The sequence below is a fragment of the Anomaloglossus baeobatrachus genome, chromosome 2 (genome assembly GCF_048569485.1).
Source record: "Anomaloglossus baeobatrachus isolate aAnoBae1 chromosome 2, aAnoBae1.hap1, whole genome shotgun sequence".
Lineage (NCBI taxonomy): Eukaryota > Metazoa > Chordata > Amphibia > Anura > Aromobatidae > Anomaloglossus > Anomaloglossus baeobatrachus.
Window position 1 is genome coordinate 112662773 of NC_134354.1, and position 23471 is coordinate 112686243.

A 23471-nucleotide genomic window follows, 5' to 3' on the forward strand; every position below is an offset into this window, starting at 1 on the left:
GCAGTGATTCCAAAATATTTGAGCAGCCAAGTTCACAAGAAGACAATGGTAGGGAACAGCAATTGGTGTCTACTATACATGTATACCCTCAGGGGTAAATGTTTTTCAGCCCATAGGCTTTATGAGTCTAGGAGTCTCACTATCTAACAATTTTAGCAAAATGTGTATGAAGCCCTCCTTTATGTCTAATACATGGGCTATTGGAGTACCTTCTCCTTGAAATTTTTGGCAGTTCTCATACTGTCCACTGTTATGATCTGGTAACCCTGGAAGATTGCAAAAACTCCCATAGGTGAAAAAAACACCAAGAAACAGGAGTAGTTGGAACCTGAGCTGACCGCAATCCTCTGACTATCAGACCACACTAAAAGTAGCTGTGGAGCATTCCTAAAATCCTATACGCCACGTCACAGCCTGAGAAACTAGCTACACCTCACAGAATGAAATGAGGAAATCCACCTTGCCTCAGAGCAGTTCCCAAAGGAGTAGGTAGCCCCCCCCACATATAAAGATTACAGTGATATAGAAAAACACAATACTCAGATAGGAAAAATAGAATTAGCAAAGTCGAGGCCCAACTAACTAGATACAAAGCAAAGGAAAGGAACTGATTGTGGTCAGTGCAAAATCCCTATAGAAAAATACCAAACTCCTAATAGTAAAAAGGCCCTTAAGGTCATACGACCTCACCCCCACTATATCAGGTACTCCTGTAAATAATGGGAGAGATAATATACCAAAAAAGAACACAAAAATACAGAAGAGCAAATAATCAGATCAGACAAGGATAAAAATCCCTTTTCCTGCAGGAAAGCCAGCACAAGGGAAACCCCCATGCTCACACAATTGAAACAAAGCTTCACCTGCAAGAAGGTGTAAACCAGAAAGCAAGGCAAAAACTGAAACTTATCTGCCGAAGTCTTGCTCAGGAATACAGGGAAGGACAAATCTCCAGGCCAGGAACCGAGACAGGGAATATACAATTATAACCGGCATCAGCCGGGCAGAAAGTGCTCTCCTATATACACCAGACTTGTCTGCAATAGGTCTTCCCCAATTCCCAATTAACACCGACACCTGTCTGAGGCAATGGCTCAAATTGAGCTCCACTACCATTCCTGGTCACCAGAGGGAGCTTGAGAACAGCACCCACACAGACAACGTTCACAACAGTCCACATAGGCTTTGTGAATTTCAGAGTCTTTCCTTCATAAATTAAACAGCTTGTGTATGACCATGTCACTCACACCACATGCCACTGGTGACTACCGATGAGTGTAGTTTTATTTCCACCTCTACTATGTCAGTTATTGTAGTCATTGGTGATGGCAAAATACAGTAAGATTATTAAGGAAATTAAGGGGTGAAGGAGTCTGGGTTTTTTGTCCTTTTAATGTTATCTTTGGTTATGGGTGTTTTATTTTCAGTCCATGAAATTAGAGTAATATTCTGACAACATTGCTCCCAGCAGAAACCTGGCAATCAGAGATGCATCTAGGCATCTTCTTCATACTGTTCCCATTCCATTTGAGTGCTGTATGCATCAATTTCAGAGATTTTCCTGCCTACCCAGCCATCCTGTTAGGGTCTTCCGCCGAGCCCGTCCAAGCATCTGACCTGCTCGATTCGAGTACTGAGCACTCAAACATTTCAGTGCTCACTCATCATTACTATTACTGCCATCATATTTATGTTCTATCTGCCTTGCTATCTATGCTCAATTTTCCTGATGTCTTGGTGAAAGTGTTTTCCTTGTTCTGCACTCAGTAGTTTAGGTGGCATTGAAGGAAATGCAATTTGACACTCAAAAACCACAAATGTAACAAACAGAATTTATCAGGATCATTCCTGCACCGTCCACAAACTGTTCGAGTGTTAGATAATATATTCAACAAAAACTTTTTTAACAAAGTTGAATTCACTGCGACTTGTAAGCCTCTTGAACATCTGAATGCTGCCATCCGTTTTCATGTGACTTATATAGCCATACAATTCTGATGTTGACAGTTTTTTTTCTACTTATTAAGTAATCTTCCTATTAGTAATACCAATTGCATATTCAGCAAAAGTTCACATTTTATCTTTTAGTCAGCAAAAATGCTGGCAGAAAAGTGAGTACATCCCTAAGTAAAAATGACCAAATTCTGTCCAAAGTGTTAATCTTTTGTGTGGCCACCTATATTTTAAAGTACTGTCTTAACTCTCTTAGGCATGGAGTTCACTAGAGCTTCATAGGAGCTGCTGGATCCTCTTCCATCCTCCAGGACAATATCACGGAGCTGGTGGATGTTAGAGACCTTGCGCACCTCTACCTTCCGTTTGAGGAGGACCCACACATGCTCAATAGTGTTTAACAGGAGACATGCTTGGCTAGTTCAGCACCATTACCCTCAGTTTCTTTAGTAAGCCAATGGTTGCCCTTGGAGGTGTGTTTTGGGCATGTTATCATGTTGGAATATTGCCCTGCAGCCCAGTTTCTGAAGTGAGGGAATCATGCTCTGCTTCAGTATGTCCCAGTACATGTTGGAACTCATGGTTCCCTCAATGAACTGTAGCTCCCCACAGTTGGCAGCACGCACGCAGCCCCAAATCAAGACACTCCCACCACCATGCTTGACTATAGGCAAGACACACTTGTCTTTGTATTCCTCACCTGGTTGACACCACACACACTTGACACCATCTGAACCAAATAAGTTTATCTAGGTCTCATCAGGCCACAGCACAAGACATGGTCCCAGTAATCTATGGACTTAGGCTGCTTGTCTTTTGTAAACTGTTGGCAGACTTTCTTGTGCATCATTTTTAGAAGATACTTCCTTCTTAGACCACAGTCATGCAGAACAGCAGTGTGTGGCATATGGTCTGAACACTGACAGGCTGATCCTCCACCCCTCTACCCTCTGCAGCAATGCTGGCAGCACTTATGTGTACTTTGAAAAATAACCTCTACATATGGCGCTGAACACGTGCACTCAATTTCTTTGCTCGACCATGACGAGGCCTGTGCTGAGTGGAACCTGTCTTGTTAAACCACTCTATGGTCTTGGCCACCATGCAACAGGGTGTTAGCAATCTTCTTATAGCCTAGGCCATCTTTATTTAGAGCAACAACTCTTTTTTACACGTAGCTCCTCAGATAATTATTTGCAGTGAGGTGCCATGCTGAACTTCCAGTGACCAGTATGTAAGAGTGTATGAGCGATAACACCACATTTAAGACACCTGTTTCCCTTTCATATTTGAAACTTTGTAACACTAATGAGTCACATAACCCAGGGGAGGAAAAATGACTAATTGGGTACAATTTGGCTATTTTCACTTACTTTTTTTCCCCGCAGTTTAGACACTAATGGCTCTGTGTTGAGTAATTTAGAGGGCACCAATTTTACACTGTTATACAAGTCGTACACTGATTTACTGACTTAAAATGTATCAAAGAGTCATATCTTCTGTTTTGTCCCATGAAAGATATAATAAAATATTTACAAAAATGTGAGGGATGTACTCACTTTTGAGATATATTGAATACTTGAACCTTATTATCATTCACCTATGACTATTGCACTTGTTTTTTTATATATATATTTCACTCATCATTACTTACTCATCATTCTTCATGCATGCCCATCTGCATTGTGCCATCCCTGACTATCCTGCCCCTTTGTCTTTTTTATGGTTCTTAAACTTGTATGAATTCCTTATACTGTATTTTTCCATGTTTTTTTATCTATTTTTCAACAAAGTTCCTAACCTTTGCATTAATGTATGGTCTTAGTCATTCTTCCTGTGTTTGGGTCTTTGTGTCCACTCCTAATATCCCAAATGGGTAGCATCATTAAGGGGTTGATGACTTTTGTCCTGGTTTTTAACATCCTGAAACAATTACTTAACATTATTAAACTTTTCTGCTGAATAGAAAAGAGAACATGTTGTGTAAGGAGGACAGTCCAGTCTCTGCAGGGCGTTCTTTCCCTCACTTGAGTGCCAAGGCACGTAGAGATGTGCTGCTCTACAAGCATTGCTGTACTCACACTACTTAACTCTATGTGAGGTTTGTGTTGCTTTACAACAGGATAGAAATTTTGAATCACATTCCACCCTGTTAGATTTCCTTGACACCATTGAAATCAGTTCATAATAAGAGCTTTCATGTCCAAGGGAATGAAGAGGAACTCAACAAAGCAACCAAATGTCTGGGGCCTTTCTCGGAAATGTGTTAGGGGGAAGGCATTAAGAATCTGACCAAGTACACATCCAGGACAAAAGGCAATGTAAGAAAAAGACCCCTTCTCCAACTATCGGAGACATGTACGAGATCTCTACACTACTTTTCATAAAGGTGAGTAATGTACGGGATGATAAAAGTTCATAGCGAAGGTGTTTCATAGATGATCTATTATATGTAATGCAAACAGCCTATACAGATTTGTATCATGTAACTACTAATCCCAGAATTTTTTGGGTTACGTTCCCATCAGCGTTCATAGCATTTTCTTAAGATATTGATAATGTTCCAGAGCTGAATTTGTCTTGCAACTTGTTTCTATTGTGCAGATGGATGAGTTATAGATCAAAGATGATTCCATCAATAGGCTTACATGCCATCCTGTAAAAACCAACGAAAATACATTTTATCACACCAGGGTTTACAATTTAGGACTATGTATAAATGATAGCATTAGAAACTTTGCAAATGTTAAAAAAAAAATAAAAGATATCATACTTTGGAGCTATGTAAATACTTAGATGCCCAAAAAAATACAGGAGTATTCTAGGAGTGATACCTATATTGGCTAACCAGGTAAATTATATAATATATATAATTATATTATAGGGGTCCCTTCATCAGGCAGGGTTAGAAAAAAAAATCTTTGAAGCTTGTTTGGAGCTATGGTAACACTGATAAAAGGTCGGAAAGCTACTGTTCCTTTCACACATGCAGGCAAAGAAGAGTCCAGTTTATCCATTTATCAGGATGAGTTTGTTATTTCTTACAGCTCATATCATACAGTCTTATCTAAAGCTGGTGTCACACACAGCGACAACGACAACGACGTCGCTGCTACGTCACCATTTTCTGTGACGTTGCAGCGACGTCCCGTCGCTGTCGCTGTGTGTGACATCCAGCAACGACCTGGCCCCTGCTGTGAGGTCGCCGGTCGTTGCTGAATGTCCAGCTTCATTTTTTGGTCGTCACTCTCCCGCTGTGACACACACATCGCTGTGTGTGACAGCGAGAGAGCGACGAAATGAAGCGATCAGGAGCCGGCACTGGCAGCTGCGGTAAGCTGTAACCAGCGTAAACATCGGGTAACCAAGGGAAGACCTTTCCCTGGTTACCCGATGTTTACGCTGGTTACCAGCCTCCGCTCTTGCTGCCAGTGCCGGCTCCTGCACTGTGACATGTGGCTGCAGTATGCATCGGGTAATTAACCCGATGTATACTGTAGCAAGGAGAGCAAGGAGCCAGCGCTAAGCAGTGCGCGCGGCTCCCTGCTCTCTGAACTGTGACATGTAGCTGCAGCACACATCGGGTTAATTAACCCGATGTGTGCTGCAGGAGAGCAAGGAGCCAGCGCTAAGCGCGGCTCCCTGCTCTCTGCACATGTAGCACAGCGACGTTATGATCGCTGCTTCTGCTGTGTTTGACAGCTAAGCAGCGATCATAACAGCGACTTACAAGGTCGCTGTTACGTCACCGAAAATGGTGACGTAACAGCGACGTCGTTGTCGCTGTCGTTTAGTGTGAACCCAGCTTAAGGTGTACAGACAGATAACCCTAGTGTAATGTGGACTCATCTGAAACACTGAAAAGTTAAGGCCCAGTCACACACAACGACTTACCAGCGATCCCGAAAACGATGCGACCTGATAGGGATCGCAGGTAAGTCGCTGGGAGGTGCAGGTGAGATGTCACACAGTCAGACCTTACCTACTATGCAGGAACAATACAGGTCGCAGTAGCAACCTGTATAACGATCTCAGCAGTCACTGTGACCCTGTCACACAGTGTCAAACACAGCGATGTGTCCTGCCCAGCAGGACGTCGCCTTTGAAGAAAATGACCTGGACCATTCTGCAACGACTAGCGATCTAACAGCAGGGGCCTGATCGCTGGTAGATGTCACACATAACGAGATCGCTAACGGGATCGCTACTGCATCACCAAAACGGTGACTCAGCTGCGATTTCGCTAGCGATCTTGTTATGTGTGACACTACCTTTAGAGTTGAGTTTGAATTAAGAAAACTAAATAACGATTATATCCAGTTCTTGTGTCTAATAATTGTACATTGGAACAGTTTTATTTATATCCTTCGTTAATCCCTTCATGACATTTGACGTACATATATGTCATGGTCGGGAAAGTGATCCCACAAATTGACTTAAATGCACGATCGCTGCCAGGAACTTGGTGTACGTTATAGCCGAGCCACAGCTGTCACAGCAAGGGGCGGTTCCCACGCCACCACTGGCTGTTTAATCCACTAAATACCGTGATCAATAGTGATTACAGGATTTAGGATTCTAGGAGAAGGAGTGTGCTCCCTCTTTCACCCTACCAGAACCCTCAGTGCTGTGACCACAGGGGCCCGATCGTTGCCATGTCAAACTGAGGTCATCATGACGCCCTCTGGGTCAGCCAGCTATGGCAAACCTGTAAGACCATGTCAGGAGCATGATCTAAGAGGCTTCTGTCAGTGTCACACTGATGTATTACAATGCTGGTGCATTGCAATATATTATAACAAAATCAGAGTAATAAAATGTAATGTCCCATATAGGGAGTAGGTAAAAAAGTAAAAAAAAAATGGTAAAAATATTTTTAAAAAATCTGAAAATGAACAATAAAAAATAAAGAAATATTTACCTGTAAATACGTATATTTATGTAAAAACAAAAATAAACAAAGAAGTACACACATTTGGTGTTGCTGCATCCAATACAATCTGATCTATAAAACTGTCATACTAGTTAACCCCTTTAGTGAGTACCGTAAAAAGAAAAAGTAGCAAAAACGATGTCATTTCATCATAGAGTTGACAAAAAGTGGAATTAAACACGATCAAAAAGTCATATGAAAGTAAAAATTGTTTAACTCAAAATGTCATATGGTCCTGCACAAAATAAGCTGCTCTACAACTCCTTCAGCGAAAAAATAAAAAACTATAGCTCTAAGAATACGGCAATGCAAAACAATTTTTTTTTCTATAAAATTGTTTTTATGTTGTGATAGCGACAAAACATAAAAAAACAATATAAATGTGGTATCACTGCAATCGTATTAACCCGAAGAACAAAAGCTGTATTATCCCTTTTATGACACTTTGAATGCCATAAAAAATAAACAAACAAAACAAAAACAATTCCTGAATTGCTGTTTCTTATTGATTCTGCCTCACAAAAAGTGGAAAAGAAAGCAATCAAAAATATATGGCCCAAAGTAATACGAATAAAAACTCCAACTCATCCCGGAAGAAGCAAACCCTCACATGACTATATCAGGAGAAAAAAAAAACCTTTACTTTCTAAAAAAGCATTTTTCAAGTGTGATATTAGCCAAGCCTAAAAAAATGATATCAATCTGATATTGCTGTAAATGTACTTATCTGAGAAATAAAGCTTCCTAATCACTTATAACGCACGGTGAATGGCGTAAAAAATAGTAATAAAGCTATTCTGACTAAATGTGAACAAATTGTATGATCTATTTTCTCCTATTAACCTTTTTGAAAATGAAAACTTTGGGACCAAAGCAGCCCAAAGTTATACAATTATGTGAATCCCTGAGGGTTAAAAATTGTTCACTATACCCCAAGATGAATGCCTTGAGAGGTGTAATTTTCAAAATAGGTTGACTTGTGGGGAATTTCTACTGTTTTGACATGTCAGGGGATCTTCAAATGTGACATTGCATCAGCAATCTATTTAAGCCAAAATGGCGCTCCAAAATTCGAATAGTGCTCTTTCCCTTCTGAGCCCTGCTGTGTGCCCAAAAAGTAGTTTTCTACCACATATGGAGTATCATTGTATTCAGGAGACATTGCACACTAAATTATTTGGTCCATTTTCTATTGCTACTAGTGATGAGCAAGCTTGCTTGCACTGCTTGTTATTTGATTGAGCACTGGGTCGCGCCGATATGACTCGAAGACCCAGTATAATGGAAGTCAATGGGAAACTCAAGCATTTTCAAACTCAGATGCTCGAGGCTCAATTGAGTAACGAGAAGTGGTGAGAACGCTCATTCATTACTAATTGTTACCTTTGTAAAAATGAAACAATTTGGCTTTAAATCAACATTTTTGTAGTGAATATATATTTTTTTCATTTTTACTGTTTAACATTATAAAATTCTGTGAAGCATCTGGGGGTTCAATGTGCTCACCACAACTCTAGATAAATTCCTTGATGGGAGTAGTTTTCAAAATGAGGTCACTTGTGGGGTGTTTCCACTGTTTAGGCACATCAGGGGCTCTGCTAACACAACATGGCATCCAGTATCTATTCCAAACAATCATAATTCAAAGAGCACTCCTTTTCTTCTGAGCTCTGCAGTGTGCCCAAACAGTAGCTTTCCACCACATATGGATTATCCCTGTGCTTATGAAAAATTGCACAAAAAATTGTATGGGCCACTTTCTCATTATCCTTGTGAAAGTGGGGTTGGGTTAAAATTTTGTGGGAAAAAGTAAAATTTTCATTTTTCCTTTCACATTGCTCTAATTAGTGTGAAGCACCTAATGGGTTAATAAACTTCAATAGGCCTCTGCCACACTCACCTGAAATTCACGCACGTGCCGAGAGACACGTATTTCCCCTGCGTGTTGCGTGCAGGTAAGTACGTGTCTCTGGTACGTGCGGGCCACGTGTGTTCTACGTGGGCTATCCGCGATAGCACACGTAGAACCGGTAATTTGCATACTCACGTGGTCCGCGCTGCTGTCCGTGGTGCTGATCCTTGGTCTCCAGCCCTCCCGTCTCCCCGCTGCTGCTGCTGCCAGGCAGTGAAGTGAATATTAAATGAGAATAATGAGCAGCGGTCGGCAGCAAGGGGCAGCAGCGGCAGAGAGAGAAGGGCTGGAGAAGATGAGTTAATGTTTTGTTTTTTTTTCACTGACACGTTTGTTTTCTCCGGCGCGTGTCACACGGGACAGCAGCCACACTACACCCGTGTGGTACCGGTGCGGGCCATGTGACACCCGTGCTGCGGGAGAAAACACTGACATGTCAGCGCTTTGAAAACCGCACACGCGTACAAACGCACACGGACACACGTTCCGTATGGTTTTACATGTGTGCCTGCTACAATAGGGTAGCATTGCTTAACGTGTCTCCGTGCCGCCGGTACGTGTAAAAAATGACAAACACGTACCGGCGGCACGGATGTGTGTTGCAGGCCTTAATGAGATTTTTCAGCACTTTTGATTGGTGCAGTTTTTAAAATGTTGTCAATTCAAATGTGATGTGGTCCCTACAAGAAATTGTTTTTGCAAATTTTGCTGGAAAAATGAGAAATTGCTGATAAACTTATAACCCTTCTAACAAAAAAAATTATGTTTTAAAAATGGCGCTGATGTAAAGAAGACATGTGACAAATGTTATTTATTAACTATTTTGTGTTATATAACTATCTGATTTAAAGTCATAAAAAAAATCAAAGTCCAATTTTTTTTTTGTCACTTTTTTAAGGACAATGTAACAAAGAAATAGTGTTAGAATCTCTGGGAAATATTGAAGCTCCACAGTTATTACCTTATAAAGTGACACTGGTCAGTATTGTAAAATTTTGTCTGGTCAGGAAGGTGAAAAAAGGCTTGTGGGTTGGGTTGTCAACCATCCAGATATTCCAGGAGAGTCCGTGAAAATAGGACACTTTAAAAAATAATAAAAAAAAAATTAAGACGTCCGTGATTTTTTTTGAAGCTGAAGAAACTTGTACAAATTATTGTGGCTGTAATTATCATTGTTCTTCTGTATAAAGTGACTACAGCTGATGTCTTCATATCACAATTATGGGCTATAGACATGGATCACTTATAATCATAATGATTTATTATGGTTTTTTAATTTGACCGTAAAAGAAACTTGGCTTGTTTTGAAAAGCAGTCCAGAAAAAGTAAAACATCAAGTTGGCAACCCTGTTTGGGGGTGAAGGGGTTAAAAGATACTTTGAAAAAACTAATATCAATACTAGCCTGTACATGCCAACATATTTCAATAGCAGATCTCATAGGCAAATAAGCACAATGATCGACGTTTCGCTCAGTTTTTTTTCCTTGGAGACATAACACAATAAATGTTTAGCTTAGGAAGTAATCCGCCACCTTTTGTAATGACATTCACGATATAAAGGCAATGCTCGTACAAGCCGAATTCAGATGTTGAAATCAATATTTTCTATAGACAAATAGATTATTAAATAACGTCTGGTTACAAAGTGAAATATAAATGTTTCCTATGATAACTACTATAGGTATGAGATGAAGTTGTTCACAAAATTGAGGTATTCTTTGAAGGCCTTAAACACTTATTTGCTTCTTAGCATTTGTTTCTTAGGCGGGCTTTACATGTTGCGACATCGGTAACGATATATCGTCGTGGTCACGTCGTTAGTGACGCACATCTGACGCAGTTAGCGATATCGCAACGTGTAAACCCTAGGAGCGACGATCACCGATCGCAAAAACGTCAAAAATCGTTGAGCGGTGACACGTCGCTCCTTTTCATAATGTCGCTGCTGCTGGTACGATGTTGTTTGTCGTTCCTGCAGCACCACACATCGCTGTGTGTGACACCGCAGGAACAACAAACATCGCCTTACCTGCCTCCACCGACAATGCGGAAGGAAGGAGGGGGGCGGGATGTTATGTCCCGCTCATCTCCGCCCATCCGCTTCTATTGGCCGGCTGCTTAGCGACGTCGCCGACCAGGTATGTGCGTGTGAAGCTGCCGTAGTGATAATGTTCGCTACGGCAGCAATCACCACATATCGCATGTGCGACGGGGGCGGGTGCTATCGCGCTTGACATCGCTAGCAATTGCTAGCGATGTTGCAGCGTGTAAAGCCCGCCTTAGTGTTGTGAGACTGTGACCGGGGTTATCTATGACGGCCGGTATGTCTCGCCCCGGTTGTGCTCACTCCATGATAGAAAGTAAATCCACTCTAGGGTTAATGCTGTTTCCCTACAGGCTGAAGGAAGGGTTAAATGGAATCAGGAACAAGGGCAGGTGTGCCGGGTGTGGGGGAGTGAACAGAACTCCCTGAGTTTTCTGCTGGAGAGGCACATGTATATTGTTGTGGACTTTTGTTTGGATTAAAACCGTGTGCTGTGAACCTTAATGCCTGGATCCCGTGTCTTCTGCTGCGCAGCCGACCGTGCTACCTCACAGTGTCTTATTGCTGACTTACGGCTCTCATACACATTAGACTAAAATCTTCTGAATGCACCGGTATCAACACGTTCGGCCGATGGTCTAATGTTTGTGTGGGTCCTAGACGACTGATGCACAAGAGAGATGTTGATTGTGCATGTCTGATTTCGGATTGTCAATCACAGTGTTATCTTGGAGATAGACCTATTTCATAGAGAACACAGGATCACTCACCCAAGCGAATACTCCTGTGTATGGGAGAGTCGGTTGAGATGGCTGTCAGTCGTGCCTAACAGTCATCCAATGTGTACCACCACCTTAAATATGACCTTATGACCTATACCACATTAAGGCAAAGTCAGATGAACATTGCAATCTTATGTGTATGGTGGCTATACTCTTCTATGGTCAGACCTCATCTGGAATATTGTGTCCACGTCTGGGCACCACATTTTAATAAATACATCAACAAACTGGAGCAAGTTCAGAGAAGAGCAACCAGAATGGTGACCGGTCTACAAACCATGTCCTATGAGGAACGGTTATAGAATTTGGGAATCTTAAACTTGCAAAAAAAAAGACTGGAAACAAACTTAAAGGGGGTATCAAGTACTTGGATAGCCCGTGCTCATTCTCCTTGTTCCCCCTTGTAAAAATATATAAGCCTATATTCACCTCCAGTGCGGCTGCGGTTCCAGCGATAACTAAAGCCAGGTTCCCAGGGCTCACGTGACATTGTTATGACACGTGAGCCCCCAAGACCAATCAGCACCAACTTTCCTCTACCCGCCTTTGGACGTTTGGGCAGAAAGTCAGTGAGGTGCTCACATCCTGTGCTCGTGTGATGCCCTGGCAAACCAGGTAGTCACAGTTAGGCCCCTGCATAACACCTTCCCTCATTAGGAAACACACAGTCAACCAGAAAATCCTAGTCACCCCCCCGTAGGGAAAAATAGACACACCAGTGGGTGTGACCAGGCGGTTAGAAGACACCCACCCAGGGGTCCAGACAGCCCGGGGCGGGAAAAAAAGTCAGTTTTGGTCTGAGGTTCAGTTTGGAGAGGAGTGTGAGCTGGAGCTAGGGGTAGCTGCAGCAGTGAAGTCCAAGTTGAACGGTACCAGGGTAGGAGCCCTAGGTGCCACTAGCTAGGCGGCAGAAGGTGGTCTCAGTCGGCAGGAGATGGGAAGACGGCTCGGTGGAACCGAGGTGGACTGGGCCAGGGTTGTAGCCCGCCGGTACCAACACGGGGAACCGACCAGGAAAACGTAGCACAAAGGGGGGTACTCAGACCCTGAAGCCAGGACCAGAACCAACTGGAGCTGGTTAATTAACCGATTAAGGCCAGGACTAGAGGTCCTGTCCCACCCAAAGTCCCTCATTGAAGACAACAGCCCACCGATTAGGGATAAGAGGTCACAGCCAGGGCCCATAGTTCCCACGGGCCAGCGTCTGCGGCTCCTTAGGCCACATCCAGCCGGGAGCGGACTCCTGAGTTTCACACTAGGAAAGTCCATCTTAAATACAGCAGTGCAAGAAAAAGATAGAGACCACCAGCCGGGTGGGGGACCAGAACGCAACCGGCCGCGGCATCGACCACCATCACCTTGGTTTACCAGAGACTTGTGTAGTTTACTAACTGTGAGTACACCAGCATCCCCTGTGGTCGCCATCCCCTGCACGCACCAACTGGGTCCCGGGGTCACCATCCCTGCCCACGGAGGGGTTAACAACTTGCTGCACAACATCTCCCCTGGGTGCCCCGTAACAGCAGCGGTGGTGTCCCACCTCACCACACACCTTGAGAGGCATCACGAACTTAATACGGCCCAGCCCGTACATATACATCCCCCCATTTATTCGGCATGTCCGCGAGACCCCCGGGTCCGGAGACCCTCGAGCCACCACCCCTGAAGGCCCGGATCCGAGCAGCGCCGGCTGCTGGCGCGGGGGCGGCACACTCACATTCTGCTCAAATCTCCAAATGCGGGGAGACAGACACTGGGCGCTGTTTGGTCACGGGGCTTGTGTGTCATAATGTCATAAAGGGACCCGGGAACGTGGCCTTGGACATCGCTAGAACCGCGGCTGCATGGGAGGTGAGTATAGGCTTTTTTATTTTTGCAGGAGCGAACAAGGGGAATGAGAAGAGGTTTTCCAAGTAGTGCACAACACCTTTAATAGCTTTTTAAAAATATCTGAAAGGCTGTCACACTGTAGAGGAATTAGCCCTCTTCTCATTTGCACAAGGAAAGACTAGAAGCAATGGTTTGAAACTGATTAGGAGGAGACACAGATTAGATATTAGAATAAAACTTTTTGACAATGATGGTGATCAACAAGTGGAACAGGCTGCCATGAGAAGTGGTGAGTTCCCCTTTAATGGAAGTCTTCAAAAAGAGATTGGAGAGACATCTGTGTGGGATGATTTAGTGAATCTTGCTTTGAGCAGGGGGTTGGACCATATGACCCAGAAAGACCCTTGTAAGTCTACCATTCTATAATTCTACTTCCCTTAACCCACTGTAAACACATGCAGGTTATACTGAACTGAAGGTGCATGGTTATGAAGGTTTTGATAGGATTATGCGAACAGGCATCTAAGTGTATGACCGCTTTAACCTGTGGTGTATTTTCTGACTTTAAATGGTTTTTAAAATACAAAAAAAGACAGTTTGCACTCTGATAATGCTAAAGTATGGAAACTATGAATGTGTGAACATGGACCTGCATTACTGCTAAGGAAAATCTAAGAAAAATGAGATATTTAGCATAAAAAAATGGCCATTTGTATATCTGCCCAGTTGCCACGTCACGGCATATCTCGTAACTGGGTACCTACACTATGCTGAAGCCTCTCTCTGGGTTAAAAACCTCCTGTGTATGGGCAAGTAGGAACCTGCTATATAGGATAAGATTACCTGTGGCAAGTGGGGGAGGGGTGCACGGTCAGAAGGTATGACCCTTTTAATATAGACAGAAAGACTGACTGCACTCACCAAACTAACCTGTGAACAGGTGCAAAACTGAACATGACTTTTTTTGTATTTTATGTCATGTTCAGTTTTGCACCTGTTCAAGGTTAGTTTGGTGAGTGCCGCCAGTCTGTCTATATTAAGAGGGCCATACCTTCTGACCGTGCACCCCTCCCCCACTTGCCACAGGTAATCTTATCCTATATAGCAGGTTCCTACTTACCCATACACAGGAGGTATTTAACCCAGAGAGAGGCTTCAGCATAGTGTAGGTACCTAGTTATGAGATATGCCGTGACGTGGCAACTGGGCAGATATACAAATGGCCATTTATATATGCTAAATATCTCATTTTTCTTAGATTTTCCTTACCAGTGATGCAGGTCCATGTTCACACATTCATGGTTTCCATACTTTAGCATTATCAGAGTGCAAACTGTCTTTTTTTGTATTTTATGTCATGTTCAGTTATGCACCTGTTCACACATTTTTTTTTTTAAATGGTATTTAGTCTGCCATGTGTCAAGACTGTGACTTTAAAGACCATCCTCTTGTCACACTATGTATGGGGGAGAACCAAGCAAACAGTGAAAGGGAAAGGAAACCCTGAATCTAGGGAAGCGGGAGATGGTCACCCCTGACCAAACCTACCTGTGGCTCCTGGGGTCCCTCACCAGCCTAGATAGGCTCTGCACAGTGGCGTAGCAAAGGGGGGGGGCACGTGTCAAGGGGGGGCGGCATTTTGGGGGTAAAAAATGAAAAATAGAAAAACATAGAAGAAGTAAAGAGCAAAGTAATAAAAGGCTAAGGAAGATTTGCCGCCCCCGCTTGACCTTGGGCTGCATATAATTTACATATTAGCTTATAGAAAAGGGACATCCGCAGCTGCATTCCTGAACATCTTTAAATTCCATTCATAGTAATGAGGTTAGCCACATCCAATGCAGCCCCACGACGTTGCCAGCCTCCTCTCTATGATTGGCTGCACGTGCTAGCGAGCTGGGTTCGTGCCGCACAAAGAAATCCAAATTTGAGTGTAATTCCATGAAAAATAAATATTTTGATGGCTTTCCGAAGTTTTGAAGGTTTCTGGATTATCGACGGCCAATGGAAGGGGGCGGCAAGTTTTACGACCGTCCCAGGCGGCAAAAGCAGTTGCTACGCACCTATGCGAAGACCCGGATGATCCTAGAGCTGGGCCCTAGATAGAGAATGGGTGAGATGAGCTCTTTATCAACCCCACTAAACATTAAAGAAGACACAGGGAGCACACACATGGGGAAAGTGCATGAACAACTTATCTCCAGATGTATCAGGAAGAAGTTCAGCAAAGAGCAGCAACGATCCTACAGATGAGTGCAAATCTGACTGCTTGCATCCAGAGCTTGTCAAGGAGCTTAATATCACTAGCCCAAGCCCAAGGAAAATGAGAGTATTTAAATACAGATGATTTGCAGCTGAAAGGAAGAGGAGCTCCTCTGGGTCCTAAAGGGAAAAGGATGAAAACCCAGCAGAGGTGATACCTATTACACTGAATACAAACCACAGGAGTAATAGAGAGTCAGGAAGCATTTTGCGCAGCTAAATGCTGTGACCTTCTATTGCCAGACACCACAGGACTGTGACACACCCATGACACCTTTTTTCTGAGAGTCTTGGAAATGCTTCGATTCTTATCAAGCTCCCAGACCCATATGAGCATGTCACTCCAGAGCGCCACCTGCTGTAAATCAATATTATGTCCCATGTATTCACGACCTATGATATCTTAATTTTTCAGAGCAGATGCAAAAATGAAATATGTAATCCATCTGATCAACTAGGACACTATCCCCAAGACAGTCTTATTCATATAGCAGTCACATTACACACAATCTCCCTTAGTGCTGCAATTTTAGCTTACAGCAATATTTTCCATAGTCCCTTAGTCTCAATTCATTTGAACATTTGATGAATGATGTTGAGCTGATTGTGGATAAACCTGCTAACAACAAATTGATATCTTAAAGCATTTAAGTTGCCCTAAAGTCATGTGAGGAGTCCTAGCCCTTATCAGGTAGAGAGAGTGTGATACCTTGTAAATGCCAACATGCGCATTAAAGTCGGCAAAACCCATCAAAATCCGATGAGACTAGGCAACTGTCTAATGTTTACGTGAGCCTCGTGAGTTTTCCTCAACTGATGATGTTGCGGACGGGGGCCAGACCACTGCAGATACGGATCCGGGTTCGTTACTGTGGCTCGAGTGGTAGCCGGACTTGGGCTCGTGCGGCCGGCCGTCCTCACAACCGTAGAAAGGGTGTATTACAGGGGAAAAGTTTGTTAGTGACGCCACCTGTTGGTTGCGGTGAGGGTTGGTAGCACCGCCGCTGCCTGGATATGGGACGCCCGAGGCTGATGGAGTAAGGCAGCAGGATAGTATCCCCTCCACGGGTAGGGGAGGTGTTGTCCCGGGGCCCAGGTGTACGGGAGGGAATGCTGTGGAGAGTGTCATGCAGGGCTGGACCGGACAAGAATGGTATACTCACAGTTCCAAAGAAGTTCACACAGAGTCAAGTGGTAAACCAAATTGCCAGTGACCGGTAACCTCCGGCGGGTGTATTCGGGTCCCACACCCTGATACAGCAAACAAGGGTCCTTTCCTCCTGCACTCAGTGTTTGTGTCTTCAACAGGACAACTCCGCTTGAAATGGGGAAGTCCATTCCCGGTAACTTTGTATGTTGGGAGCTGTGGCCCGCAAAATCTGACCCGTGGGGTCTCTGTGGGCTCTGGCGGACACCCTATCCCCGGCGTTGAGCTTCCGTTTCACTCTCTGGGCTTGCTGGTGGGACAAGATGTGGAATCTTGTCCCCGGCTGGCTAATTGACAAGGGGCTTGAAACCTTCCTCGCCCTAGGGTCCAGGAACCCCGACTGTGCACGGCCTCTGGACCGGATTCCCACTGTCGGCACCAGCGGGCTACAACCCTGCCCCGGTCCACTTAAGGTCTCCCGCGACCGTATCTCCGTCGCCTGTGGCCCTGTCTGCCGACTGCCACCTAGTCAGTAGTCCGGTAGTCCAGGGGCCCCAACCCCTGAGTCCGCTGTCACTCCACACTCCTCTCACTTCCTCTCTCCGCACTTGACTCCACTTGTTCCCTCCTAGAACACCTCAGGACCCCTAGTTGGGCGCTCCCATCCGCCTGGTCCCATCCACTGGTGTGTCCCTATTGTCATGGGGGTGACTAGGCTTTGCTGGCTGATGTTATGTACCTGGGTGTGGGTTTGTGTTGGTATTCCAAGGAGGATGGAGTCCTGCACCTGGAAGATTTGTGCAGTCTTTGTGACAACCTGGTTTTGCCAGGGCGTCACAATGACATTGTGGAGGGGGGACACAAATAACCAATTTGAATGAGATAAACTGCTGTCAGAGACATTCTTACTTACTTCCCTCTCCCCATTCAGAACACATCAATGTCCATGTACAGTCACCTTAAGAAACGCAACAGATGTGATTCACATGCTGCAATATATAGAAGGCTTAACATCTATTCTATTGTACCTGAGATGTAATGTTGGTGGAGCTGGCATCTGTAGCTGAAGAACAGGTTCAGCTTTTATTTCCTGCTCCTGACCTAATCTTTTGTATCATCAAATTGCAGGAGTGCTTTTTATTTACTTTGTATTAAATAATGTTACCATTTCCATGTAGAATGGAAATATATAATACCTTTGGTATTTTTATGCATAAATTAGAATAGAATGTCCACAAGATAATGCAATGTAACTGCAAAAAGACCATCCTTATCTGTAGAAGAATGTATTACTTTTATTGGGAGGCAAGCTTTTACACAGACATGCCACTATTTTTATGCCTAGAAATGTGCTCATAGGTCCGATGAGCAAATTTCTAGGCATAAAATTAGTGGCATGTCTGTGTAAAAGCTTTCCTCCTAATAAAAGTAATACATTCTTGTACAGATCCAAAGTCATGAGAAATCAAGCATAAAAGTCATAAGCGAATTAGACGGGATGTGCACTGGAGGCATGGCAATGTTCTTGGTTTGCTTTTTCCAATTGCACTGACACCCCCCCAATGCACATCCAGGCTGATTTGCATATGGCTATCACGGAATGTGATGGGATCACTAGGGAAAGGAGAGCCTCAACTTGGGAACCCTAGCTGACCCTGACTCCAAAAGTACATCTGAAGGTGACAATGTTTGGGCCACCTTCCTTACCCTAGCTCCTGGAAAACCCTGGTCTAATGGCCCTCTCCCTCCACCCAAGAGAGGACCGGGACAGGAGTGGTTAATCCCATAGAAATAAACAAATGGGAGAAAACCAAAACTCACAGCAATCACTCAGAGAGGTATAGACAATACGAGATCAGGAGGAAACTAAAGAAAGAGAGTAAATAATCAGAAAACAAGAATATTTCCACAACACACCAAACAGCACACAGATGTTCACCGGCAACTGGATCTCAAAGCACGAGGACCGGGATCACACAAAGCTATCATTGGCATTGGAGACCCGGCTCCACCATCTTAAAAAGGGCAGAGGTGACTGTGATAGGTCTACTGCAACATGTGACTCGAGTAGCAATCCACAGGCTAGCAGAAATTAACTCCTGCAAGCCCGATTGCTAACAAGAGCACAGCTGGTCAATGCCCAATCCTGTCTGTGCTACTCAAAAACAGCATCATGTGGAGTGTCCGACTCCGCTGTGTGAACAGCGTCATGTAGTCCTGACACTCGGTGAGTTTTGAGCCAGACACTGTGTGACAATGGCTTCTATGCTAGTGTGCCGCCCCCACGTCAGCAGATGGGCTGCTCGGATCCGGATCCGCAGTGGCTCAAGGGGTTTCCGGACCCGGGGGTCGGGCGGACACTCAAATAAAAGGGGGGCGTATATGTACGGGGATTGCTGTGGATACTTCGTGATGCCACCCACGGTGTGTGGTAATATGGAGTACCACCGCTGCTGTTAGCAAGCACCCAGGGGCAGTTGAGTGGCAGCTGGTTATTTAACCCCTCCGTGGGTAGGGGTGGATGCCCCGGGGCTCAGTGTGCAGGACACGGGAAGTGATGTAGGCCGGAGGTGGCGCGCCGGGCCGGGCCGGACCGGGCAATGTTGATGTACTCACTGTGGAATAATTGCACACAAGTCCTTTGGTAAACCAAAGTGTCAGTGGCCGGCTGCCGCGTCCGGGTGTACTCGGGTCCCACACTCGGCTGGTGTACCTATGTCCCTTCCTCCGGCACGCTGTAGTTTTCTCAATTCTGGACGACTCTGTATGGAACGGGGAAGTCCGCTCCTGGTATGTTCTGGTTGGGAGATGTGTCTGCGAAAGCTGACCCTTGGGATATCAGTGGGTGTTTGCGGATACCCTATCCCCCGCGGTGGGCTGCCGTTTCGCTCTATCTGGGCTAACACTTCTGGAACAACGTCTGGAACCTTGCTCCCGGCCTGGTTAATTAGAGAAGGGGCTTGCAACCGTCTTCTAACTGGGGTCCAGTTACCCCGCCTGTGCACAGTTTCCCAATCCGCCTGGTCCTGCCCAGTGGTGTGTCCTTCCTACCCTGAGGGGGGGTAGCTAGGATTTTGTGGCTGATGGAACCTGGTGTGGGATGGTGTTATGTGGGGTGTAGTGCTCCTCTGTGACCACCTGGCGGCGCCAGGGCATCACATTAGATATCCTATGACTGGCACATTGAATCGATACAAAAATATCTATGATTTTTAAGGCTCAGTCACACTACCATATTTTCAGTCTGAGTGCAATCTGACAAAGCATTGAATCACACTCGGACCACTGTTATTACAGTCATATGAAAACGTTTGGGCACCCCTATTAATGTTAACCTTTTTTCTTTATAACAATTTGGGTTTTTGCAACAGCTATTTCAGTTTCATATATCTAATAACTGTTGGACTCAGTAATATTTCTGGATTGAAATGAGGTTTATTGTACCAGAAAATGTGCAATCCGAATTTAAACAAAATTTGACCAGTGCAAAAGTATGGGCACCTCAACATAAAAGTGACATTAATATTTTGTAGATCCTCCTTTTGCAAAAATCACAGCCTCTAGTCGCTTCCTGTAGCTTTTAATGAGTTCCTGGATCCTGTATGAAGGTATATTTGACCATTCCTGTTTACAAAACAATTCCAGTTCAGTTAAGTTTGATGGTCGCCGAGCATGGACATCACGCTTCAAATCATCCCACAGATGTTCAATGATATTCAGATCTGGGTACTGGGATAGCCATTCCAGAACATTGTAATTGTTCCTCTACATGAATGCCTGAGTAGATTTGGAGCGGTATTTCGGATCATTGTCTTGCTGAAATATCCATCCCCTGCATAACTTCAACTTCGTCACTGATTCTTGCACATTATTGTCAAGAATCTGCTGATACTGAGTTGAATCCATCCGACCCTCAACTTTAACAAGATTCCCGGTCCCGGCATTGGCCACACAGCCCCAAAGCATGATGGAACCTCCACCAAATTGTACTGTGGGTAGCAAGTGTTTTTCTTGGAATGCCGTGTTTTTTTGCCTCCATGCATAACGCCTTTTTGTATGACTAAACAACTCAATCTTTGTTTCATCAGTCCACAGGACCTTCTTCCAAAATGTAACTGGCTTGTCCAAATGTGCTTTTGCATACCTCAGGCGACTCTGTTTGTGGCGTGCTTGCAGAAACGGCTTCTTTGGCATCACTCTCCCATACAGCTTCTCCTTGTGCAAAGTGTGCTGTATTGTTGACCGATGCACATTGACACCCTCTGCAGCAAGATGATGCTGCAGGTCTTTGGAGGTGGTCTGTGGATTGTTCTCACTATTCTTCTTCTCTGCCTTTCTGATATTTTTCTTTGCCTGCCACTTCTGGGCTTAACAAGAACTTTACCTGTGTTCTTCCATTTCCTATGTTCCTCACAGTGGAAACTGACAGTTTAAATCTCTGAGACAACTTTTTGGATCCTTCCCCTGAACAACTATGTTGAATAATCTTTGTTTTCAGATCATTTGAGAGTTGTTTTGAGGAGCCCATGATGCCACTCTTCATAGGAGATTCAAATAGGAGAACTACTTGCAAGTGGCCACCTTAAATACCTTTTCTCATGATTGGATACACCTGCCTATGAAGTTCAAAGCTCAATGAGGTTACAAAACCAATTTAGTGCTTTAGTAAGTCAGTGAAAAGTAGTTAGGAGTGTTCAAATCAAGAAATTGATAAGGGTGCCCATACTTTTGCACCGGTCAAATTTTGTTTAAATGCGGATTGCACATTTTCTGTTAGTACAATAAACCTCATTTCAATCCAGAAATATTACTGAGTCCATCAGTTATTAGATATATGAAACTGAAATAGCTGTTGCAAAAACCCAAATTGTTATAAAGAAAAAAGGTTAACATTTATAGGGGCGCCCAAACTTTTTCATATGACTGTATATGGGGCTGTGTAAAAGACTGAGGAAAATACATTGCAGCATGTCCGAGTTGGATCTGATTATCATACGGCAATGCAAGTTACTGAGTCCGTGGAAACCTTGGACTGCCAGTTGGATTTTCATAGACTGATAGAATGGAGACGATGGATAATTTTTTTTCCATCCTCTCCTCATCCAAAAAAGTCGGATCATACTCTGATCAGAGTGTGATTTGCTTAATCGATCCGATACTCTTTGATGAAAGAATATTCCTGGTGTAACCTTCGTCTTATTCAGGCCACTACTTCACTAGGAACAAACAAAAATTGTATTCTTGCCATGGATAGATCCACTACATGATGGACATGACAGGCACCAGATTGACTACAGTGACTGATAATGGTTAACTACTATTCATATTCCGACATTGTCATGAGATACAAGCCATTATCATAAGTTGTTATCTGTAATTGTATAAAGGACTTAAATTAAATAAATTAGATAAAATTATCAAGATGCACAAACAATACAGCTACAAATAGTTACAACTAAATTTGTGCATTTCAAACAAAAAGAAAGATTAAAGCTATTGTACTATAGAACCCCAATTCCAAAAAAGTAGGGACACTGTGTAAAATTTAAAGAAAACAAGAATGCAATGGTTTGGAAATCACTATTACTATATTTTATTCACAACAGATCATAGAACATAGAAGGAAAGTGGTAGATGGACATTTTTCCATTTCATTTGAAAAAATTAACTCATTTAGAAGTTGATTGCAGCAACACAGCTCAAAAAAGTTGGTACAGGGATTGATAAAAAGCTCGAAAAATAATTGGTAGTACTAGTAATGAAAAGCAGCTGGAGGGTAAATTTTCATCGAAGGCAAAGTCTATCTTATGCGGGCTTTACACAAGACGAGCTATCGTGCGATGCATCGTCGGGGTCACGGTTTTCGTGATGCACATCCGGCATCGTTCACGACGTCGTCTCGTGTGACACCTCCGAGCGACGTAGTATCGCTCACAAATCGTGAGTCGTGTACTCGTAGCTCAGTTTTAAAAAATTGTTTCATTAAAATGGCGCCGGTTGTTCATCGTACCCGGGGCAGCACACATTGCTCTGTGTGACACCCCGGGGACGGTGAACACAGCTTACCTGCGTCCCGCGGCTCCCGGCGGCTATGCGGAAAGAAGCCCCTCCGCTTCTATTGGCTGGCCGCTGTGTGACGTCGCTGTGACGCCGAACGTCCCTCCCCCTTCAAGAAAAGGATGTTCACCGCCCACAGCGAGGTCGCTCAGGAGGTAAGTATGTGTGACGGGTGTTTCACGACTTTGTGCGACACGGGCAGCGATTTGCCCGTGACGCACAGACGACGGGGGCGGGTACAATCGATTGTGAAATCGCACGATCGGTCGACTTGTGTAAAGCCAGCATTAGGCCTCTGTCACATGTACGTTAAAATCACGTGAGACACGTATTCTCTCTGCATGTTGCGTTTGGTAAGTACGTGTCTCCGGTACGTGCGGCCCACATGTGTTCTACGTGTGCTATTCGCGATAACACACGGAGAACCGGTAATTTGCATACTCACGTGGTCCTTGCTGCTGTCCAGGGTACTGATCTTCGGTCTCCGGTCCTGCCAACTCCCCGCTGCTGCTGCTTCCGGCTGCAGTGAAGTGAATATTAAATGAGCATA

The 23471-nt window shown here is 44.1% G+C and overlaps 1 protein-coding gene across 1 annotated transcript in view; it reads left to right on the plus strand.

The window, feature by feature from the left end:
- Window positions 1-4035: 4035 nt before the first annotated feature.
- Window positions 4036-23471, plus strand: part of SLC13A5 (solute carrier family 13 member 5) — a 155275-nt gene continuing 135839 nt past the window's right edge. The window contains exon 1 of the mRNA XM_075335275.1: window positions 4036-4342. The gene's annotated coding sequence lies outside the window, so the exon portion shown is untranslated. The remainder of the gene's footprint in view (window positions 4343-23471) is intronic.